Source organism: Leopardus geoffroyi, chromosome A2 (assembly GCF_018350155.1).
Source record: "Leopardus geoffroyi isolate Oge1 chromosome A2, O.geoffroyi_Oge1_pat1.0, whole genome shotgun sequence".
NCBI lineage: Eukaryota > Metazoa > Chordata > Mammalia > Carnivora > Felidae > Leopardus > Leopardus geoffroyi.
In genome coordinates, this window is record NC_059331.1 from 146,189,753 (window position 1) to 146,213,582 (window position 23,830).

The 23,830-nt window shown below is 38.4% G+C and overlaps 1 protein-coding gene across 8 annotated transcripts in view; it reads left to right on the top strand.

Moving 5' to 3' along the window:
- Positions 1-23,830, top strand: part of NRF1 (nuclear respiratory factor 1) — a 145,348-nt gene that overhangs the window by 24,472 nt on the left and 97,046 nt on the right. The window lies entirely within an intron of this gene.

The following is a 23,830-nucleotide window of genomic DNA, read 5'->3' on the forward strand; positions in this document are numbered from 1 at the left end:
TGTTACTATTCAGCATATGTAACTCTAGGCTATGTTGATTTAGATTAGAGGAACTCCTGGCTGTGCCTGAAAGTTCCTGTCCCCCACCTTTACCCTGATTTCTTATGGGAACATTGATTTTTGACATATAGTTAAAAAACTAATATACTTCATTTTTTAGAGCAGTTTTAGTAGAAAAATGGAATGGAAGGTATAGTAAGTTCCTGTATACTCCCTCGCCACCCCATCCTTCTATTAACATCTTGCTTTAGTGTGGTAAATTTCTTACCATTGATGAACCAATATTAACGAAAGGCCATAGTTTACATTAGGATTCACTACATTGTACAGCCTGAGGGTTTGACAGGTGTATTATGATGTGTCATCCATTATGGTATCATACAGAATGGTTTCAGTGCCCCCAAATCCCCTGTGGTCCTTCCTTCCCTTTTTCCCAACCCTAATCTTTTTACTGTTTCCCTAGTTTTGCCTTTTACAGAATGTCATATAGTTGGAATTATTACAGTATGTAGCATTTTCAGATTGGCTTCTTTCACTTAGCATTGTGCCCTTGAGGTTCTTCCATGTTGTTTCATGGCTTGATAGCTCATTTCTTTTTACTGCTGAATAACATCCCATTTTCTGGGTGGACCACAATTTGTTTATTAATTCACCAACTGAAGGACATCCTGGTTTGGCAGTTATGAATAAAGCTACTATAAACATGAATGTGCCAGTGTTTGCGTATACATAAGATTTCGACCCACTTAGCTAAATACCAACAAGTCTAATTGTTAGATCATATAGTAAGAGTATGTTTAGTTTTGTAATAAACTGTCAAACTGTCTTCCAGAGTTACTGCCATATGTATTTTAGGTTGTTCATGTTTTGTGAAAAACACATTACTCAGATATGTAGAAGAATGCTTGTTCTGTGATAGGATAATGCCCTTATAAGCGGGTGAGGTCTGTAGGGCTGTCTGTCCCTCCATCACAACAGCTCGTGGTACTTTGTTCTTGTCTGCTTTTTGTTTTTTTGTTCTTACCCTCTTTGCCTTGCTTTACCACCTCTGCGTTAGCCCGGGAAATCAGAACTACACTTGTTAGAATAGCACACAAATTTAAAGGCAAAGTAAGTCAAAACTAAAATCCTTTCCCAGGCTCTCTTGGCTATATTATGGGTGACTGAGATTACAGCATTCAGTAAAGGTGTTGTTACATTATCAGTTTCACTTTACATAATCTTCAAAGATGAAGCAGTGCGTTAATAAAACCTGCTGTCCTTTGCAATTTGTTACTAAGGAAACTGTATAAAATGTTTTAAGACTATGATAGCAGAAGAGTTTTGGTGTTTTCCTACATTTCTCTAGGAAAGCCTTTCAGCTTCTGTTATAGTTCTCAGAGAAGGCTTACCCTTTGGTTAAAGCTAGTTTTATACTATGTGCATGATTCTGTTTGTGTGTACATTTGTACACACCCCCAAATGCAGTAGAATTATAGATCAAAAAATTATATTCTCCCAATAAGTGAAGAGCAAGGACTGAATCAGTTTATTTGGGGTATGTATCCATTTCGCCTGGGACAGCCTCCCTGATACAGTCCACGGTGGACCCCATGGTGCAGAATCTGTTTTTTGCTCCCTTAGTTTCTGCATACTAGTTTGATGTGCCCAAGCCCACTTCTCCAGCGCCCCCAAGTGGTTATGTGTGCTTTGCATGCAGGTATCTAGTGACGGGAGAACTTCTTTTTTCTGACAACTCACTGTCTTCACACCCCTGTTAGATAAACGATCTGTTAACCAGAATTCTGCCCTTCCTACCCTAACTTCTGGCCTGTTTTTTCTTATTGGGGCCATACACCCCATTTATAATTCCTCTTCCTTATGACAGCCCTTTAATATTTGGGAAGTCATTTTCCTAAAGCCCTTTCTTCTCTAGACTTAGACATGTCTATTTTTTTTCAACTGTTTCTTAAAATATTGGATTTTTCCGCATCTTTAAAAAGTAGAGTGCCCACTTGTTGGGATGAACACTGGGTGTTACATATAAGTGATGAACCACTAAATTCTACTCCTGAAACCAGTACTACACTCTATGTTAACTAACTTGTGGTCAGGCTGATGCAGAAACCACCTTTGATTATCCACATTTATATGTGTTACTTGTCCTATGCTCATTTCCATACTAAGTTTAGTGTGAACCAAACCCTTGAATCTTTTTTTAAGTTTGTTTGTTTGTTTTGAGAGAGAGAGAGCCCCAAGCAGGCTCCATGCTGTCTGTGCAGAGCCCAACACAGGGCTCGATCTCACAAACTGTGAAATCATGCCTGAGCCAAGATTGAGTTGGACACTTAACCACAACCACCCAGGTGCCCCAGCACCCCAGAACTTTTTTGTGTGTATGATAATGATACAAGTCTTTATCATCCTATGTTTTCCTGCAATGATTTTTTTTAGACCAAAGTCCAGAATGGTATGTTTATCCCTCTTAAAATACCTCCTATGAGATTTTGTTTATTATTATTTCTTTTTAAGGCATCTATTTTTTTGTTTTTTATTTTATATTTGAGAGAGAGAGAGCGCACGAGCAGGAGAGAGGCAGAGAGATGGAGACAGAATCTGAAGCAGGCTCCAGGCTCTGAGCTCAGCACAGTGCCCCACGTGGGACTCGAACCCACCAACCGTGAGATCATGACCTGAGCCAAAGTCGGACACTTAACCAGATGAGCCACCCAAGAGCCCATTGTTTATTATTTTTAGGCTGTTGAGAGTCTATGGAATTCAATTTTACCCTTCAAGGGTAGACTTCACTATCTCTTGCATCACTAGACTTGCTAGTTGACCTTCCTACTTGACCAACGTACCTTTTCTGACATTTTAGTCTCAAACTGTCCTGTTGCTGCCTTGTTTCCACTTCTTTATCTCAGTGGCAGATTCCAGTTTCCATTACTTTGATGGATATGTATGGCTAAACATGACCCTCAGACAGTAGAAAAACACAGTTGCAAAGCCACTAAGTTGTGTCTTGAATCATGTTGAATAGCAAGAACCTTTATGTTTCTTTTTCCTTTTTGGCCATTTATACATTAATTTTTATTTTGCGGTGTTCTTTTGGTATTTTGGAGCCAATGGGTCTATCTTTTCCACTTTCTGTAAACTATTCTGTATGTATTTAAAAAGATAACGGCTCAGGGACTATGTCTGTCATGACTAGCAGATAAAATGACCCTGGGGCCAGTCTGTAAGGCAGAGGCCTTAACAGGAAACTAATCCTTGGGGTCAGCTTCCCAACTGCACAATGGAAGACTTGCATTAATCAGGGAGTTTCCACTTGTGCTCTGTGGAGTCCTAAGGAGCCTCAGAAGGCCTTGCAGGAGATGAGGAGGATGAGTGTGTATAGCTGTTTCCCAGCTCCTTCAATAGGAGAAGTTCTACTGTTAGCCTGTGTTTTCAGGTTCCACGTAGGATTCTGCTTAAAGAATTCCCACAGAACCTCATGCAGCTTTGACAGTCTAGATTGTGTCTTTGTGACTTCATGAGCTTGGAGGCCATCCTCAGATTTTTCCTTTGGTAAAGGGGGAGAGAGAGACTTATTACCGTGTTTGTCATTTCTTTCCTAGACCTAGAAATCTCCACCCCCACCCCCATTATAAAAGTAATTACATACTTACTATTTTAAAGGGAAAAATTATATAAAAGAAATAGTCTTCATAATTCCATTCTGCACAGAAGCATTCTTAATAGTTTCAGTATATCTTTCTAGATTAATTTGTTTGCTCATAACCATATCTATACTTTTTTTTTTAGTGAGACCACACTCATTCTAGCAGATTTTTATCATCTATTTTTTTTTTTTTTAATTTCATACATGTATTGTGGACATTTTCTATGTCAGGACAAATTCGTCTGCCTCACACTTTATTAATACTTTGGTAGTATTCCTCCTATACTAGGTTGGAGTGAATATTCCTTGTTGAATAACACATGGAATCAGTTCTAAAGTATAACCCTAGTTGTACTTACATAGTGCTATTGGCATAGTAATTTTTTTTAAGTAGTCTACTCTTTATTCACTCTTTTTTGGGGTTGTGATATTTGTTGCTTTTTTTTTCCCCCCCAGTTGGTTCTCTTTCCTCTGGTCTGATTACCGATCAAGACCTCAGAAATATTATCCCAATTAAGCTACAGATGTAGATAGTCCTTTTCTTTTAGGCAATAACTCTAATTTAATGTCGCCTTTAATAGTTGCAAGTCTGTTCTTAAGAACAAAGTCTTGGCAGTCAGAATTGTACTTGACACTTTTATGCCAGTATATTACTGCTGGTGAGAAAGGCAGTTGACTTGTTTTGACCTTAGTGAGCTTAGTTCTAAGAGATTAGGAAGGTGGGTGACAAGCAGCTTTTAGTGGTTTGACAGCCAGCTGCAGGATGTCTATTGTGGCCAAGGCCAAGTGGCTGCTCATAAATGTATATGGTAAATTACATTTGATGGTCCCTTTTCCCCTTCTGTTTTTTAGAATTTTATCAAAGATCACATTGGGAAATGTAGTGAAAAAAATTTTATTCTTACAGGATGATTATTCTTTGTACAGTGCTCTATAGTTGTTCAAAGACTTATTCTAAATGGATGCAACATTTGATAGTCATGGAAAAAATTGTTTTGTTTTTTTTGAATAGAGAATATGGTATAAGTGTTATTTACAGAGCTTTTGTTCCTTTAGAAACTTAGGGTAGCATTCCCCCTCCTCCCATCAGCTTAGGGATATCTTGGACAGGTTAAACAAATTCTAAAATGGAAATGTTATTCCTAGTTTTAAGTGAAGTCGTTTAAATTTTATATTCAACCACTTTCTAAATTTCATTTATTTCAGTCCTGAAACATATGTGCTTTTTTACTTTTCTCTAACTTCCTTTTCTAATCTAGGATTCTAAGATGATTTTTTCCTTCTTACTACTGTTTGTAACTTTGATTATATGCAATCCTAAATTTAATTTTGTAAGTAATTCAAGATACAGTTTATTTTAATGGATGGATTACTCACAAAGTAAATGTGGGGATTTTTATTTCTGAATGGGTAGTATTCAAAATTTGGATGTCTGACACTTTTTGAAATGTTTAAGGGTAGAAACTGTTACTTACTATCGTATGCCATTCGGAAAGATGGTTTTATTTGTTATTGTTTACATCACAAAATCTCAGTACTATTTATCTGTGTCCGAAAATGTATTTCATGTATTCTTGTCCAAGTAATTTAGGAAATTCTAATTTCTCAATTTTTTCAGCAAATGAATTTGAGTGATTACTGTGAGCTTTGAATAGTTTCTGAACAGCACTGAGTAAAACAGAAAACTCTTTGCCCTCGTGAGCTTACTTTCTAATGGGCTGAGAAAATATTACATCAGATGGTGATCAGTGCCATGGGGGAAAATAATGTCTGCTTGAGATTCTCTCCATACCTTTCAGAATATTAATGCTCAAAATACCAAGACTGCAAATAGAAACGTGGGTTATTTATAATGGACATATATATAATGGACGTTTTATTGACTCTTGATTATTGATGTGCAGTTTGAGTGGATTTCTGTATATATAGTCTGATCCCTTTCATACTACTTTCAGTGTCACAGTTGTATTAATAGTTCTTTTTTTCTTTTTTAAAGTTTATTTATTTATTTTTGAGAGAGATAGAGAAGGAGAGAGAGAGAGAATCCCAAGCAAGCACAGAGCCCGACACAGGGCTCGAACTCAGTAACTGTGAGATCATGACCTGAGCTGAAACCAAGAGTCAGACACTTAACTGACTGAGCCACCCAGGCACCCTGTATTAATAATTCTTAGTGTGGTTCTATTTGTTGTTGCCTAAAATAATACCTTCCATAGTGCTTTACAGTTAAAAAAAATTCATATTTCAATTTTTAAGGTGTCTATAGCATAATAGTTAAGGTTGAACCATATGAAATTGATTTCACTGTTTTGGATCTACAGAAAGCAATTTCATTTTTTCTAATACTTAAACAAAATGAGATGTGAGCACGTTTTGTAAACTGTAAAGCTGTGTGCATATTGTCCAGATTTAAATTTTGTTTCTGCTACTCCCTGTTTGCTCTAGAACAATTAACTTGACCTTCTTGTATCTTACGTCATTGAGGATAATAATGAACAATACCTCATAGAGTTGAGGATTACATGAGATTATATATGTAAAAGTCTTAGGAAAGAATCCAGCATATAGTTATAAGGACTCAATAAATGTTAGCTATTACTGCCCTATGAGGTGGGCATTATCATTCTCAGTTTTGCAGATGATAAAACAGAAGCTTGTGGAAATTTTACGATTTTTTTTCCCCCCAAGGTTATGTGACTAGAAATCAAAACCAAGCATTTCTGACTCCAGGTTCAGGTTTCTTTCTGTTTATACTAGGGCAGCTTTTAGGGAAAGAAAGAAAAGAGAATGAAGAAGGAATACTTCCATAGTAATTTATAGAGCACATTCTCGAACCTCTCCGGTGGTTACTTTAACTTATTTATGTATATTTATACGTATGTGTGTATATATATATAGTTTTTGTTGTATACATATTATATATATAATTTATATATATTAACTTATTTATGTATATATATATAAACATATAGTTTTTGTTGTTTGTATGTTATATATATATTTATATATGTTGTGTATATATATATAGAGAGAGAGAGAGAGAGAGAGTTTTGTTGTTAACTTACTTATGTATGTATATGTGTGTGTGTGTGTGTGTGCATAGTTTTTGTTGATTGTTTATCTCCCTCTGGTAGGATGCAAAATCCAAGAAGGCGGGGATTTGTTTTGGTCATTGCCGTCTCCTCTGTCTGCATCAGTGCTTAACATAGTAGGTAATAATCATGTATGTGTTGAATGAATGAAATGTATTGAATCTTGGCAAGTCGTTATCTCAATTCTTCTTTCACTGCATTGTTGACTTCTCCCTTCATTTGGCTACCCTGACACTACTGTCTTCTGATTCTCATTTTGTCTTCTAACCCTCTCATTCTTCTTTGTATGTTACTGTTTTTTCCTTCTGTATATACCTTTTGATTATTCCCCAAGTTTCCTTGCTTCTTTTTTTGTCCAGCTTTACATATTTACAACTATTACATGCATTTCCTGGTCAGTTTTATTCATGCTGTCTGCTTTCTTTGCCATCTCCTTGTTGATGAATCCCGAACTTAGACCTGTATCACAGCTCCAGCTGTGGGTGTCTGTTCGGAGAGCTCATGTGAATATTGTCATGAACTGCCTTCCTCTGCAGTTCTGTTCTCCTTGCCTCGGTTAATGAGCCACTCAGTAAACCTGCCAGAAATGTGGGCATCACACTGGACTTACTTTGCTCTCACTCTTCACATCCAGTTGTTGACTAAGTCCTTTCCATTTTCACCACCTAAATAGTTAGGACATGCTTTGCCTCCCCATTGTCTTAGCTCAGGTGCCCATGAGTGCTTCCTCACGGACCATTGAATTAGTTTACCTGACTGGCTTGACTGTCTCCTAGCCTCAGTTCACCCAAACCATTCTTTAACCATCCAGTATTACTTATTTTAAATTAGTAAGAGAATGCATACACCATCCGAAAATTGTGTACAATTTATGGAAAATACAGCAGATACTGGGGTTTTGGTTATTAGCTCTTGACTGCTCTGCATATACTTGCTTTCCAATGATTGGTCTGGTCTCCATTTTTACATGTTTTTTATTTCCATGTTTCCATAATCTATATAAATAATAGAGACTTTCATACCATTTAAAATTTGATTTTAAAACAATTTTTATAAAATGATATAATCATCACAAACATAAAAATAATGTGCACAATTCTCCATTTTCCTCAAAATTTGTAATCAGTTTTGTTCTCTTTCCATCTGCCAAAAGTGAGAGTGGGTAGTTAGCTAAATCATTTAATCTGGGTGAAGAAAAACATGAAATCAGTTGTCCACCCTGGTGCTCACAGCAGACATTGCTTCAAAAGACGGAGCTTTGGAAACCGTGCATTTACTCCTGCGGCTGGGAAGTGTGCTGTCAGGCCTCTTGGATTTAGGGGCCAGTCCTCAAAGTAGCTGTATCCTTTCAGGCAGGGCTGGTGGGAGCATCAGGAGGCATTGTAGTGGGTGACTGCAGGTGCAGTTTTGAAAAAGTATATGCATGCATATTTGTAATTTTTTAAAGTGTATATATTTTTCAGAGAGAGAAAGAGAGAGAGAGAATGAGTGGGGGAAGGGCAGAGAGAACGGGACAGAGCATCCGAAGGGGGCTCTGTGCTGACAGCAGAGAGCCTGGTGTGGGGCTCGAACTCACGAACCAAGAGATCATGACCTGAGCTGAAGTCCGATGCTTAACTGAGCCACCCAAGCGCTCCCAACATGCATATTTACAATACAAATTTATTATGATACAAATTCACTGCACCCTGAGTAAAAGCCACATTTTGGCTTGAAGATATAGACATAGTAGTGTGGGATTAGCAGTTAAGGAGCCCAAGCCAATAATAGATAGATTGTACTCCAGGACAAAGGGTAGGTCTCTGATGGAACAAAAGGAGCACTTGATTGGAAGGCAAGAGATGTGGGTTTGAATTTTGGTTTTGCCACCAACTAGAGATGTGACTTTGAGTAATTCATTTAACTTTTCTGGGTCTCAACTAAATCTGTAAAATGAGAAAAATCAGACTAGATGGTCTTCAAGGTCTTAAGTATTTTTAAGTTTGCCTCTGGTTAAAGGAAAGCTCTGTGGGCAGTTGAGTGTGACTAGCTATCAAGGTAGAGGGATATGAGGGTTCCTGGGTGGCTGTCAGTTAAGCGTCTGACTCTTGATTTGGGCTCAGGTCGTGATTCCAGGGTTGTGGGATCGAGCCCCGCATTGGGCTCTAGGCTGATCTTGGAGCCTGCTTAAGATTCTCTTTCTCTCCCTTTCTCTCTGCCCCTCTCCCACTCGCACGCTATCTCTCAAAAAATAAATAAATAAATAAATAAAAAAGGATAGAAGGATATAGTCAATGGGAGTCAAAGTGAATGGTTACAGATTTTTTTTAAGTTTATTTATTTATTTTGAGAGAGAGAGAGCATGAGCATGTGTGTGGGGGGGGGGCAAAAAGTGGGGAGAGTCAGAGAGAGAGAGGGGGAGAGAGAGAATCCCAAGCAGCTTCTGCACTGCCAGCATGGAGCCCGATATGAGGCTTGAACCCACAAACCATTAGATCATGACCAGAGCCAAAATCCAGAGTCGGACACTCAGCCAACTGAGCCACCCAGGCACCCCAGTAGTTACAGCTTCTTTAACCAACCTTCGTCTGGATGGGAAGAAAAGAGATGAGGCAGGAGACATGTTTTTTTCATCATAAGCTTTTCGATGTTAAAAAATCGAATAGGAGGGAGAAGCTTATGATGAAAAAAACATGTCTCCTGCATCATCTCTTCTCTTCCCATCCCCAGCCTTACCATCTAAAGACCATGTTTAAAAACTATTTCACTGGGGCACCTGGGTGACTCAGTCAGTTAGGTGACTGACTTCAGCTCAGGTCATGATCTCACCATTCGTGAGTTTGAGCCCTGCATCAGGCTCTCTTCTGTCAGCACACAGCCCACTTCATATCATCTGTTTCCACTATCCCCCGCCCCCCCACCTTACCCCACTCGTGCATGCTGTCTCTCTCAAAAATAAATATTTAAAAAAAAATTTCACTATTTCTATTTAAAAAACTTTTTTTTAACATTTATTTATTTTTGAGAGAGCGCATGAGCGAGGGATGAGCAGAGAGAAAAGGGGACAGAGGATCTGAAGTGGGCTCTGTACTGACAGCCCGATGTGGGGCTTGAACTCATGAACCATGAGATCATGACCTGAGCCCAAGTGGGACGCCCAACCGGCTGAGGCACCCAGGTGCCCCCACTATTTCTATTTATAGCTTCTCCTGGAGTCACTTTCATAAGGCTTATTAATATGTATAAACTTCTGTTCCTTAGTCATCAACTTTAGACAATATCTTGTAGATTTTTTGATATGAAAAATAAGAATTAACTCAATTTTACTGCCTCTTTCTCTCTCCATCTCCCATTAGTTGATATTTATATTATCTTTAGACTCTGATTAGTTATCTTTAAACTTTTAAGAGATAAATTTTTATTTTTTGATCCGTCAACTTTCAATATGGTCTCAACTTGTCATTTTGTAAAATGGTGTGAGTACCCCTCCACTCACTTCCTCTTCCTATATTCTACCTTCTGGGAGCCATACCTCCATTTTTCATTGTCAAGGTTAGTATTTTCATTCTGTCCTCCATCCACTGCCAGGTATGCGCTTACTTTTATGTCTCGGTTGCTGTTTTTACTGCATTACCTTTCCATGCCTGCTATGATAGCAAGTCCAGAATTATAATGATGAAACAAAGTTTCATGTCCTTTAGAAACTAAGGACATAATCAGGTATATGCGAAGACTTAGCTCAGCAAATCACTTGTCTACTTATTTATTGAACAGATATTTATTGAATATCAGAATTGTCATCACAGTGCTGTTTATAATAGTGAAAACTTGGAAACAACCTAAATCATTGCCTTAATTAGGAATTAGTAAAATAACCATTGTACAATTTTACAGGGGAATGCTCTGTAAACGTTAAAAAATGGTCTGAAAGTGTTAATAGCATGAACAATTTTATTATGTATTAAATTTTAAAATATTTATGAAACGGTATGTGCACTTGGGACGCCTGGCTGGCTCAGTCGGTAGAGTGTGCCACCCTTAATCTCAGGGTCGTGAGTTCAAACCCCACGTTGAGTGTAGAGATTACTTAAAAATAAAATCTTAAGTAAAATAGGATATGCACTGTAGCCACACTTTTGTTTTTAAAAGGAAGAAAACAAAAGCAACCATAAAAGAAGCTTCGCCGCCGCAGGGGGAAGAGGGATGCTAGAAGCATAGGCCAAATTGGTAACTTGGTAACGTGGCCATCTCAGGTTGTAGTGATTCCTGTTTCTTTTTTGTTTCTCTCACCTGTGTTTCTCAATTGCCCAAACAGTTGCTTCTATAACAATACATTTTTTTAACTAAAAATAAAAAGTTAAGAGCTGCCAGCTATAGTTTTTCTTGGACTGCTGTTGCTAAAATAATCTAGGAGTACGTGGTAAGAGTTCAGTGAATATTTGTAAAACGAGTGAGAGAATGACTGACTTGCAGGTCCCTACATCTGTAGTACTGACATTTCTTCCTTCATGATTTTCTCCAGAGACCAGTGTTAGCGTACTTACCTCAAGAGAAAAATGATGGGTTGAACGGTCCGCCAGAATCTAAGAGACCGCTTTAACTGAATGTCGGCTGTGTAAAGGCAGATCCAGCAGGACTGAGGCCCAGCACAGAGGCAGCCAGGCAACAATGCTATATTTCACAGAAAGCAGGATCTGAAATAAAAGTGTCCTTTGTGCTTGTCTGAGATGGAGGGATGGGACTTCTGGCAATTTAAGTTATTTCTCCTTAATGGAAATTGAGGCAGCCTCTGATCTTTGCTGTCACATGACAACCGCTAATTTGATTTTTGGTGATTTGGGGAGCAGCTGTGGACAAATGATTTTTCTGCAAAAAAGAGCCAGCTGCTTTCTGACCGTTAGCAAATGCCTGGGCATACTCAACTCCCTATCCACCGTGTTTCTAATCCGGGGATAGCTTCAGCAACTCACCTGCTTTTTATTGATATTCGTGACTGTTAATAAGCATCCGAATAGTTGCAAATGCATTTTCTAATCCTTTTTATCATTGTCATCAGCATTCAGTTAGGTACCTTTTTCATTCAGGGCACCGTGATTGACACAGGGTTGTGAGCTGTGAGATGTTTTACAATGTGGATAGACTACTGTTCTCTGACAGGTGGGTCAGCATTAGCTTTATTTTTAGCAGATTAAATTGCAGTATAAAGAAAGAATCTGGAGTGAAGGCAGCCAAGAGCTGTGTTCCTTTGGTCCTCTGACTTTGTGAGTCCTCTATCTGGATGTTCGTGGATGCCCCCTTAAAGTTCTTTAACAATGCTGTATAATGCCTGTGATTAGAAGCAAGTCATTTCAAAACTTAAAAATAGAATGTAGAGCTGCACTCTTCAGTGTGGTAGCCACAGCCACATGTGGTTTTGAAGTTAAAAATCAATTAAAACTAAATACAATTTTAATTTTAATGCCTTAGTCATAGTTGTCACATTTTCACGTGGTCAATAGCCACACGTGGTTAGCGGCTTCTGTTTTGGACAGTGCAAATTCAGAACATTTCCGTCGCAGAAATTTCTGTTGGATGGTGCTCATCTAGATCCTGTAGAAGAGTTCATGTATTTTAAAGCATTGGGTGAAGTAGATTCACCCCATTCTTCTTTTCTATGGAAGGATGTTTGTTTCAGTTGAAGAATTTTAAGCAACCTGAAATTCTCTGTGCTTTCTTTACATTTTTCTTTGGTTGTGGCACCCTCTAGTGTTTCAGCTTTGGTGTAAATGCATTATCATGAAATAATCTGTGATTTGAGTCCAAGAATGTTGAAATATTTTGGAAAATTCTGTGTATATATGCATTTTTATAGGGAGGACGTCTGTAGCTTTCACATATCCTCAGAAGGGTTCATAATCCAAAAAAGGTCAAGAACTACTTCTGGGTAGAGGTCCTTATAAGCCCCAAACTTTTTTTTTTTCCTAAGATTTTATTTTTAAGTAATCTCTACACCCAGTGTGGGACTCCAACCCACATCCCCGAGATCAAGAGTCACATGTTCCACTGACAGCCAGCCAGGTGCCCCTGGCCAAAACCTTTTGGTTTGTGATCTATAAGCATTTTCCCCCCAATATAACAATAAATCATGTAACTTTCCTTTTGGCATTTCTATGCTTTGCTTATATTTCTATGTGGAATTAATAATGATGATAATAATAGGTAACACTTACATAGGACTTGTTACATACCATGTCCCGTTTTAAGCCCTTGTACCTATTAACTTATTTGGTCCTCAGTAATTCTATTAAGTAGGTTCCGTTAGTCTCCCCATTTGAGAAAGCTGATGAAACCAAGGCATAGAAGTCAAGTGGAACTTGTCTAAGGTGCTAGTGAATGGCAGGGCAAAGACATGAATCCAATAATACTTGAGCTTCACACTCTGTACTCTTAACCACCTCGCTATAGAAGTGGGGTTAAGCCTTTAAGCAGGTATGAGGGGGAATGGAGAGGAGACTTTGCACACCCTTGTACACTTTGTGTCCGGTTCTATTCTAAGAAAAAATAACAACTCTAAATTGCTGCAAGCCACACTGGAAATTATAGATAGTACCCACTGTTGATTTTCAATAGATGTGCAGGATCTGTGCCGTCTGCCAAGAGCTTAGAGCGGTAGATGAAGGTCAAAACTGCCATCGCTGCCACATTTTCTTTGATTGGTCCAGACACCTGAACTAGTCTGTTAATTGAATAATATGACAAATATTTTTGTGAATAATAGTTTGTCACTAATATTTCCATAAAAATACATTCATTGTATTTCTGTGATGTTGATTTTGAGGTGTCTGGAATGTTAGACTTTTTATAGGTGCATCTGGCTGGCTCAGACGGTAGAGCATGCAACTCTTGATCTCGGGGTCCTGAGTTTAAGCCCTATGTTGGGTGTAGAGCTTATTAAAAATTAAAAAAAAAAAAAAAGAGTAAGTAAGATACACTCAAACAGATATGAGGTTATATTTATATCTCCTACCTCCCTGTCTGTTACCCTCTTAACTTCTAAGTGTTACATTTCTCTCTTCATGACTCATATTATACTCTCTAACTTAGCCTTGTTTTAATGACTCATCAGACTCAGGATTTGAGTTCACCTTCCATCAGTGTGTGGAAACAAACCCTAGTGGAAATCTTACCAGAAAATGTCCTTAGAATCTACTTTATTGACAATATAAAATATCAATACATTTTGTTGTATTGACTTATACAAGTCAGTATAAAGTTTTGCTGCTTACCAGCACCCTATGAGTTATTCCTGATGAGGGTACATATTTTCTTCCCTTTGTATCAATCCAGGCCTAGTAAACCATAGGAGGTATTTCAGGGCATTTAATTCTGGGAATGGGCTACCCAGGTGCTGGAAGACTGAAGGGGCAAAAACTGGACATCGAGGTAATCCAGATACTAAGAACTACGGCTGGCAGCCACCACCCCTAGGGCTGGAGGAACAGAAGAGAAGACTCTCGGAGTTCAGAGGGGCCCCCACACAGCTGGTAGCCGGATCTCTGAGTGGGATGCCAGGCAGCTGGTGCTCACCCACCAGGGGAGAAGGGGCAGCTGGAGCTGGGAGATAGAGCTGCCCTCTTTGCTGGAACAACATGGATAGGAATGAGAACTACAAGGAAATCCCCTGTCCCTCCCTCCTCCTAGTCCACACTTTTGCTTCCCCTTGGTAAAACCTAACAGGAAACTGGCAGGCAAGTCTGGTAAAGGTTGGCTGCTGACCCAGCCCAAAGCTGGGTAGACAGCACTTCAGCACAATAGAAGGGCTTGGGACTGAAAGACAAGAGATGAATAGCCATCACAACCTTATAGGGAAACTACAGAAACTGTAATGCCTGGGTTTTGCTTTAGTAATTAAAATATGCAACCAATTATATACCCAAACATTTATTAAAGAGCAAATGATGACAGCTGCTATTCATAGAGACTTGATGGACCCAAGTGCTGCCTTCAATGAGCCTACAGTATTATTTTGACAATACTGCGAATACTCATCCGTAAGTCATTATGATGTCGTGTAGTGAGCTTTTTTTCTCACATATTATATAACAGCACTATTATTAACTGGATTCTTGGGCTGTTATTAATATTAACGAATATCTACAAATTTTGTCAACATATCAGAATGAAAAGTACTATGTGATTGCAGTCATACAAAATGTTGTTACTTTCAGATGCTCCAAATTAAGAAGTTACTCTTACGCAAGGCAAGATGATTTCTAAACTTGATCTGTGCTGTTCTCTTGATTCTTAGCATAAGATAAGAATTTGATTTTTCGGGGCGCCTGGGTGGCGCAGTCGGTTAAGCGTCCGACTTCAGCCAGGTCACGATCTCGCGGTCCGTGAGTTCGAGCCCCGCGTCAGGCTCTGGGCTGATGGCTCAGAGCCTGGAGCCTGTTTCCGATTCTGTGTCTCCCTCTCTCTCTGCCCCTCCCCCATTCATGTTCTGTCTCTCTCTGTCCCAAAAATAAATAAAAAACGTTGAAAAAAAAATTAAAAAAAAAAAAGAATTTGATTTTTCTAGTGACAATTTGCTATAGTATGTCACTTAAATTTCAAAAGGCTCAGTTCGGAAGGCTATCTTCTAGTTATTTGTTTTAAAAGTTTATTTTGGTAGAAGCCAAAGTATACACTCATGATAAAAAATCAAGTAGAAGGATTTATAATAAAAATCAATGGCCTTTGCCACACTCTTCCCTACCCCCTGAAAAGTCCTACTTTTCAGAGATGATTGACCATTTTTATATCTCTATAAAATATATAAAATAGTTAAAATTTGTTTATGATATTGTCAAACAATAAGCACTCTGTAGCTATAAATAATATGTCAGTACCACTTCTTGGTTTATCAGATGTGGGCATTTTTGATTTCCTTCTGTATAAGGATTACCTCACTGTTCCCTGTGCTCCCCTCTAGTTTTGTTGGTTACATCATCATACTGAGTTCTTCCATTCGCTCTTTTTTTTTTTTTTTTTTTTTGAGAGCTAGAGTGAGACAAAGCGTGAGCGAGGGAGGGGCAGAGAGAGAAGGAGACAGAATCTGAAGCAGGCTCCAGGCTCTGAGCAAGCAGTCAGCACAGAGCCTGATGCGGGGCTCGAACCCATGAACTGTGAGATCATGACCTGAGCCGAAGTCGGACGCTCAACCGACTGAGCCACCCAGGCTCCCCTCTTTTTTTTTTTTTTTTTTTTTTTTTTGATAGAGAGTGTGAATGGGGGGGAGGCACAGAGAGAGAGGGGGGGAGAGAAAGAAAGAGAGAATCTTAAGCAGACTCCACACTCAGCACAGATCCCGATGGGGGGCTTGATCCCACAACCCTGGGATCATGACCTGAGTTGAAATCAAGAGTCCAACTGAGCCACTGAGGTGCCCCTTCCATTAGCTCTTAATAGCATCTCCTGACTCCCTCACTGCATGAAGATGGGATGTCATTGCTCCTAGCCATTCCTCCACTCCCCCACCCCTTCTTCCTCATTTCTCTCAGTTTTATCTGTGCTTTTACATGGTCATGGTTCATAACCCTTACATTCTATTTTGTACTATATTTAATTTTCTGCATTTTTACCTATAGTTGGAGTCTGAAAATGGAAAACAATCAACTGTCTACATGACTGTGGCTTCATTTTTTCTCCCTCTTTGGAGAGCACAATGGTGTGGGAGGATATTTTTTTCAAGTCCGGTATCACCAGTGGGCTGTTTGAAAGAGAATATTCCTAGGAAGGTCAAATGGATTCTTCTAGTCTTAAGCTCCACTTATTACTCAGAATTAAGCTACATTTTACCCGTGCTGCTCTTTTCACCTTGACTTTCTTGTGCAGTTTTTTTTTCCTGCTGTGTTGAGATTTTGATCCATTACTTTACATTCCCCCAAGAATCAAATTCTACTGTTAACTTTAGGCTTTCTTGAGAAAGGCTCTTCTGTCGAGTGAAATTTCTATCCTAGTTATGGAGTTTAGATTCTGGACATGTCCGAGAATATAGGTTGAACCTCTTGGTTTTACTCTGCCTGGTTTGGACTGTGGATGCAGCCTGGCTCTGAGACTTTCCCTTCGGCAGTTCTTGGCAGTTTTTCTTTTGATATGATAATGCTATTGATTAGCCGAGTGGTTTCCTTTACGTTAAGTTATACCTCGATTGGCTTTCCTGGCCTGCTCTTTATACTTTGATTTTTTTTAATATTCTACACTTAATCTTATCCATTGTGTGTGGATTAGATTAAATTGAACTCTGTTGGACGTGTCATCCAAATTCCGGTAGCTTCCTAGGCGTTATTGACTTCAACTACCAGGGTGCTTGGAGACGGGCAAATCCGTTTTTCTGGGTCTTTTTCATTACCTTTCAGTCTCGCCCTTCCTGGCCCAGAATGGCAAGAGCAGGAACTCCTCTGTACCAGACCACTCCTTCCCAACCCCATGATGATCCAGCTAAGAAAGAAAGAGGTTTTAGTAAACTTATTAAATGCAATGTTACTGTTTTGGGGAATGACTTTCTTGAATGGAGTGTTGACTAACCTGCTGAACATCACTGGCCCCACATGTACCTTCATTTGGATGCGGTATCTAGAGTGACAAGTTGCTTTCACCTTGCTTCTCACATCTGTTTGGAGGAGTCACTGTAGGTTCATCTACTAGCTCTCCATTTTGTGCACTCATACAATTAGGCTGGAGTTGTGGGTTCTCTACTGTTTCCTTATGTCTAGGAGGACAGTATCTCAGTTGCCAGAGTTAGTATAATAAGGAAGGGCTTTTTAGATGCCCGACTCAAAATCTTGCACACAAGAAAACCATATTCTCAGAGCTGGATGTCTCATGTAAAGATAAAGAAATTGAGGCCCAGTCCTTGCAAGACTAGTCAGGTATTGAGTCAAGAAGGGTATGACCATAAAGGGTATGAGGAATTCTGATGTCATCATCATAATTAATATTGAGCATTTATGTGCTGAGCATTGTGTTTTTCACTTTATCTGGATGATATCGTTTAACCTCATATGCTTTGAGGACAGGTACTATCGTTTTCTTTTCACTTAAAAACAAATGTTGAAATTGAGGCTTACGGGTTAAGTAACTTATCCCAAGTGTCCTGGACAATCTGATAATAGTCTGTGCTGTTTTTAAACATTCTTACTATCTGTTTTCATTTATTAGCATTTCCTGTCAGTTTTGCTGTCTGCAGAATCTGACTCCGCATGGATGAAAGCTAAAATGGTTTACTAGAAATGATGACCTCCAGCAGTGTGTGTGTGTGTGTGTGTGTGTGTGTGTGTGTGTGTGTGTGTACGCGCGCGCGCGCCAGTCATATCTGGCTTTAAACACCCTATTTTATGTGTTATTTTATGAAAACGTCGAAAGCATCATTTACAAGTATCCCTCTCTGGTTCAGAGAAGTCTGAAATACCTTTGCCTTTGCTTTTTACAGAGTGCTGAAAGAAATGGTTAGAGAGGCTGCAGGGTGGGATGGGGAGAGAGGTGGAAAGTGATGAGGCACTGGGCACAAGTGACAGGCCTGTGAAATAGACTGCCGTATTGATTTATGCCGTGGACCGCATTCTGCAGGAAAAAATGGAAATCCATTACACCAAGTGCATGGTGGACAAATCCCTTTGAAAGGCAGTTAGATTGCCATCTAATCCCAAATCATTTAAAAACAATTTTGAAGAACCCAGAATTAAAAATTACCTACGTAGTTTGTCTCTCACTCTAGAACAGTGAAATTGATGGAAAAACAGTATTTTCACGGTGTTTTCCTCTCGTATATTGTGTTTAATTGTGCAACTTAAATAGTGTGTCCAAATTGCATTTTGGATATGTGCAAACCTGGGAGATAGGATATAGTCCCTTGAATATTCTGAAACACACCAAACTTAGGATATGGAAGAAACCTTACTAGATAGCTTTCTTTAAAGAAGAAGAAAAGAAGAAGAAGAAGGAAAAGTAGGAGAAGGAGGAGGGGGAGGAGGAGGAGGAGAAGAGGAAGAAAAGAAAAAAATTATTTCAACATAATTTTAGATTTTTAGAAAAGTTGCAAAAATAGTATAAAGATCTCTCATTACCCACATTTCCCAAATGTTAACGTTTTACCTTTTTAAAAAAATTTTTTTTTTCTCTTATTAAATACATGCTATTTTACCAGGTATCTTCCAAAGCTCCATTTGAAGAAACAATCATGAAAGCATTATGCCACACAGAGATACAGGGCTGGGGAGATGACCTCAAGCAGAAAGAACGTGTGGAAAGAGGGGGGTCAAATGATAATCAGTGATTCCTGACCTTTGTAGATTTGAGACATCATGTGGTTATTTTATTTTGTAATTAAAGTGAATTTTATTTTGAAATAGAGAATACTCCTTGAGATAATTGAATAGTCCCAAAGTTAGGAATCAGAGTTAGAAGGATGAGTTGTTATATGTATAGTGGTGTGAGAGTGACAGAAGGTAATAAAAAGTTAGAGCAAAAAAATTTTGTTTTGGACACAACACAAGAATATTAAACAGAAATCAAGAGCCTCTCTGAAAGGCGAAGATCTGGTCATCATCTGCATGGAACCAGTTGACCTGAAGAACGAAGACATAACAAGATGGGGCTTAAGAAAGCTCTCTGGAGGGGTAAAGGTAGGGGTAGGCCTTTAGGGAAAAGAAAGAAACAAAGCAATCACTCAGAGAAACCAAGGATCTCAGAATCAGAAGTTTTCAAAGAAGGAAAAGGAGAGTTTTATAATAGAGGAGAATAAAAATGATAGAAGAATTTTGCTTGAATAGATAAGTATGTTCTTCTTACTTATAGCCATAAGGGTTATAGCTGTCTGGCTGCCTTTCTTTTTTTTACTGGTAAACTCTAGATATGCAGTGCTGTATTTATTCTGTTGCATGCTGGTTGAATTCCAGATTGGGGGTGGGTGGCTGGGTGGGTTATACAAGTAGAGATTAAACACTCAGCTTGTCAGTAAGCATCAAATTTTAAAATATATATACTCTTGACTGAGAAATTTTACCTTTAAGAATTTTTTTTAATTAAAATTATTTTTAAATTTTAATTCCAGTATAGTTAACATGCAGTGTTATATTAGTTTCAGGTGTACAATATAGTGATTTAACAAGTCCATACATTACTCAGTGACTCTTAATTCCCTTCATGTATTCCCCCCATCCCCCTGCCTTCTGGTAACCATCTGTTTGTTCTCTATAGTTAAGAGTCTGTTTCTTGGTTTGTCTCTTTTTTTCTTTGTTCGCTTGTTTTGTTTCTTAAATTCCACATATGAGTGAAATCATAGCATTTGTCTTTGACTTATTTCAGAGTATTGTCCTCTTTTTTAAATATTTTTTTTAAGTTTATTTATTTATTTTGAGAGAGAGACAGTATGAGTGGGGTGGGGGGGCAGAGAGAGGGGGAGAGAGAATCCCAAGCAGGTTCTGTGCTGTCAGTGCAGAGCCCGACGCAGGGCTTGATCCCACAAACCATGAGATCACGACCTGAACTGAAACCAAGAGTTGGACACTTCACCAACTGAGCCACTGAGGTGCCCCTGTATTCTTTTTTTTTTTTAATCAAACAATATGCAAAGTTTTTTTTTTTAAGATAATAAGGGCTAGTTTTATTGTTCTACTCTATGATGTCATTCATTTATCCTTCACACAGTAGTTACACTGATGTCAGGGATGATTTTTTTTTTTAATTGTGGAAAAATCTACATAACATAAAATGTACCCACCACCTTAACCATTTTGTAGTATATAGTTCAGTAGTGTCAAGTACGTTTATATTGCTGTGTAACCTCCAGAACTCTTTTCATCTTGCAAAACTGAAACTCTGTCCTATGAGGCAGTCCCTCTGTTTTCCCTCCCCTCTCAACCCCTTGCAACCACCTTCTGCTCTCTATGAATTTGACTGCTTCAGAGACCTCATATAAGTGGAATCCATCATACAGGATTTGTCCTTTTGGACTGGCTTATTTCCCTTAGCGTGTCTTCAAGTTCATCTATGTGGTAGCATGTGTCAGAACTTCTTTTCTTTTTTAACCTTTATTGAGGTATAATTGACACATAGAGGGGAGAGCATAGTTTCCCCATGGACCCCCCTCACCCCCACACCGGCACAGCCTCCCCCAGTACCAACATCCTCCATACCAGAGTGGTGCATTTGTTCTAATAGGTCAGCCTACACTGCCACACCATTATCATCCCATAATTCACATTATGGCTTACTGTTTGTGTTTTCGTTCCATGGGTTTGATAAATGCATAATGACATATTTTCTACCATTTATAGTATCATACGCAGTAGTTTTACCACCCTACAGAATTTGTGCTCCACCTTTTGATTCTTTCTTCCCCCTCATCCCTGGCAACCACCGATTCTTTTACTGTCTCCATAGTTCTGCCTTTTCCAGACCTTTCATATAGTTGTAGTCATACAATATGTAGCCTTTTAACATTGACTTCTTTCACTTAGCGATGCATTTAAGGTTCCTCCATGTCTTTTCATAGCTTAATAGTCCATGTCTTTGTAATGCTGAATAATATTCCATTATCTGGATGTTCCACAGTTGATTTATTCATTCTGTTGAATGGATATCCACCTACTGAAGGATATTTCAGTTACTTCCCAGGTATAACAATTATGAATATGCTGTAGACATCTCTTAACAGGTTTTTTTGGGTTTTTTTTGTTTTTGTTTTTTTTTTTGTGGACATAAGTTTTTAACTTCTTTGGTAAATACCAAAGACCACAATTACTGGATTGTGTGTTAAGAATATATTTAGTTTTGTTAGAAACTTCCAAACGATCTCCCACAGTGTCTATACCATTTTGCATTCCCACCATTAATAAATAAGAATTGCTGTTGCTTCACATCCTAACCAGCATTTGGTAGTATTGGTGTTTTGGATTTTAGCCATTCCAGTAGATGTATATTATTATCTCACTGTTTTAATTTACAATTCCCTAATGACATGATCGGACATCTTTTCACATGCTTATCTGCCATCTGTATAACTTTTTGGTGAGGTGTCTGTTCAGGTCTTTTGCCATTTTTTAATCAGGTGGTTCATTTTCTTATGGTTTAGTTTTAAGAGTTCTTTGTATATTTTGGAAAATCGTCCTTTATCCAATGACTTTTACAGATATCTTCTCCTAGTCTGTGACTCGTGTTCTCATTATCTTCATAGAAAGTACTTTTCATAGAGCAGAAATTTTTAATGATGTCCAGCTTCTCAATTATTTCTTTCGTGGATCAAGCATTTGATGTTGTCTGTAAAAAGTCATCACCATAGCAAAGGTCACTTAACTTCTCTCCTATGTTATTTTCTAGGAGTCTTATAGTCTTCCATGTTAATTTAGGTCTATGATCCATTTTGAGTTAATTTTTGGAAGGGTGTAAAGTCTGTCGAGAGTCACTTTTGACATGTGATGCCCAGTTGTTCTAGCACCATTTGTTGAGGAGACTCTTGGCTCCGTTGTATTGCCTTTGCTTGTTTGTCAAAGATCAGTTGACTGTATTTATAGGGATCTATTTCTGGTCTCTCTATTCTGTTCCATTGATTTGTTTGTTCTTTCACTAATTCCATATTGCTTTGATTACTGTAGCTTTAATAAGTCTTGAAACAGAGTAGTATCAATCTTCCAGCTTTGTTCTTCTTCAGTGTCATGTTTGCTATTCTGGGTCTTTTACCTTTCCACATAAACTTTAGAGTCAGTTTTGATATTCATAAAATAACTTGCTGGGATTCCAGTTGGGATTGCATTGAATCCATGGGTCGATTTAGGACATCTTGACAATATTGAATCTTCCTATCCATGAACATGGAAATCTGTTTCTATTATTTAGTTCTTCTTTGATTTCCTTCATCAGAGTTTTGTAGTTTTCCTCAAATAGATCATGCCCATATTTTGTTAGATATATACCTAAGTATTCTGGTTTTTGTTTATTGGTTTTTTTGGTTTTTTGTTCACCTGCTAATGTAAATGGCAACGTGTTTTAAATTCAAATTCTATTTGTTTATTGGTATACAGGAAAGCAATTGACTTTTGTATATGAACATATGTATGTTTGCTTCAAAAAAATTTTTAAGGGTAACACACTTCTGTAGGTTGAGGGGGAAGAGGGGACAGATTAAAATTGCCATAGAAGTACAAACCTTTATGTTACTACTTTATAAATTACTGCATCATGGGGAACCTGGGTGGCTGAGTCGGTTGAGTGTTGGACTCTTGATTTTAGCTCAGGTCATGATCTCACAGTTCATGAGATAAAGCTTCATGTCAGGCCCTGTGCTGATAGTGCAGAGCCTGCTTGAGATTCTCTCTCTCTCCCTCTCTGTCCCTCCCCTGCTCTGTCTCTCCCTCTCTCTCTCAAAATAAATAAACTTAAAAAATTACTTTATCATATCAAGGTTTATAAGAATCACAGTTTTATAAGCAGAGAGACCATTTTAAGTGATTTATTTTTGGGAAAAATAAAGCTTACCTTCCATTTGTCTGAAATACAAAGAAAATGTTAAGTATTCATTTACTTCCTGGTTTTTTTTTTAAGTTTATTTATTTTGAGAGAGAGAGAGCGAGAGAGTGCACATGCGCGCACACGCAAATGGGGGAGAGGCAGAGAGAGAGGGAGAGAGAATCCCAAGCAGGTGCCATGTTATCAGCACAAGCCCGACACGGGGCTTGATCCCACAAACCAAACCATGAGATGATGACCTGAGCTAAAATCAACAGTTGGATGCTTCACCAAATGAGCCACCCACATGCCCCACTTGCTAAGTGTTTTTATGTCTACAATTTCAAATGCGAGTCATCAAGATCTTTAAAGTATCTTTTTATTGTTCTTTAAAGTATCTTTTTATTATTATATGTGATATCAAGAGTACTTACGGTTTTGTGACCTGAGGCATAAAATTAGCACAGTGGATTTCTATCAGAATGGTTTTACATCAGGGAAACATTCTACCATTTTTAGGTCATATTTGAATGGTGCTTTCCATTTCCTATGACTAGGTGTGGTGAGGTATGTAATGAAATTGTAGCCTTCCTCTGCTCTTGAGGAAAATATTGCTTAGTATAAGCATTGTGTTATATTACACACTGAATTCTGTTCT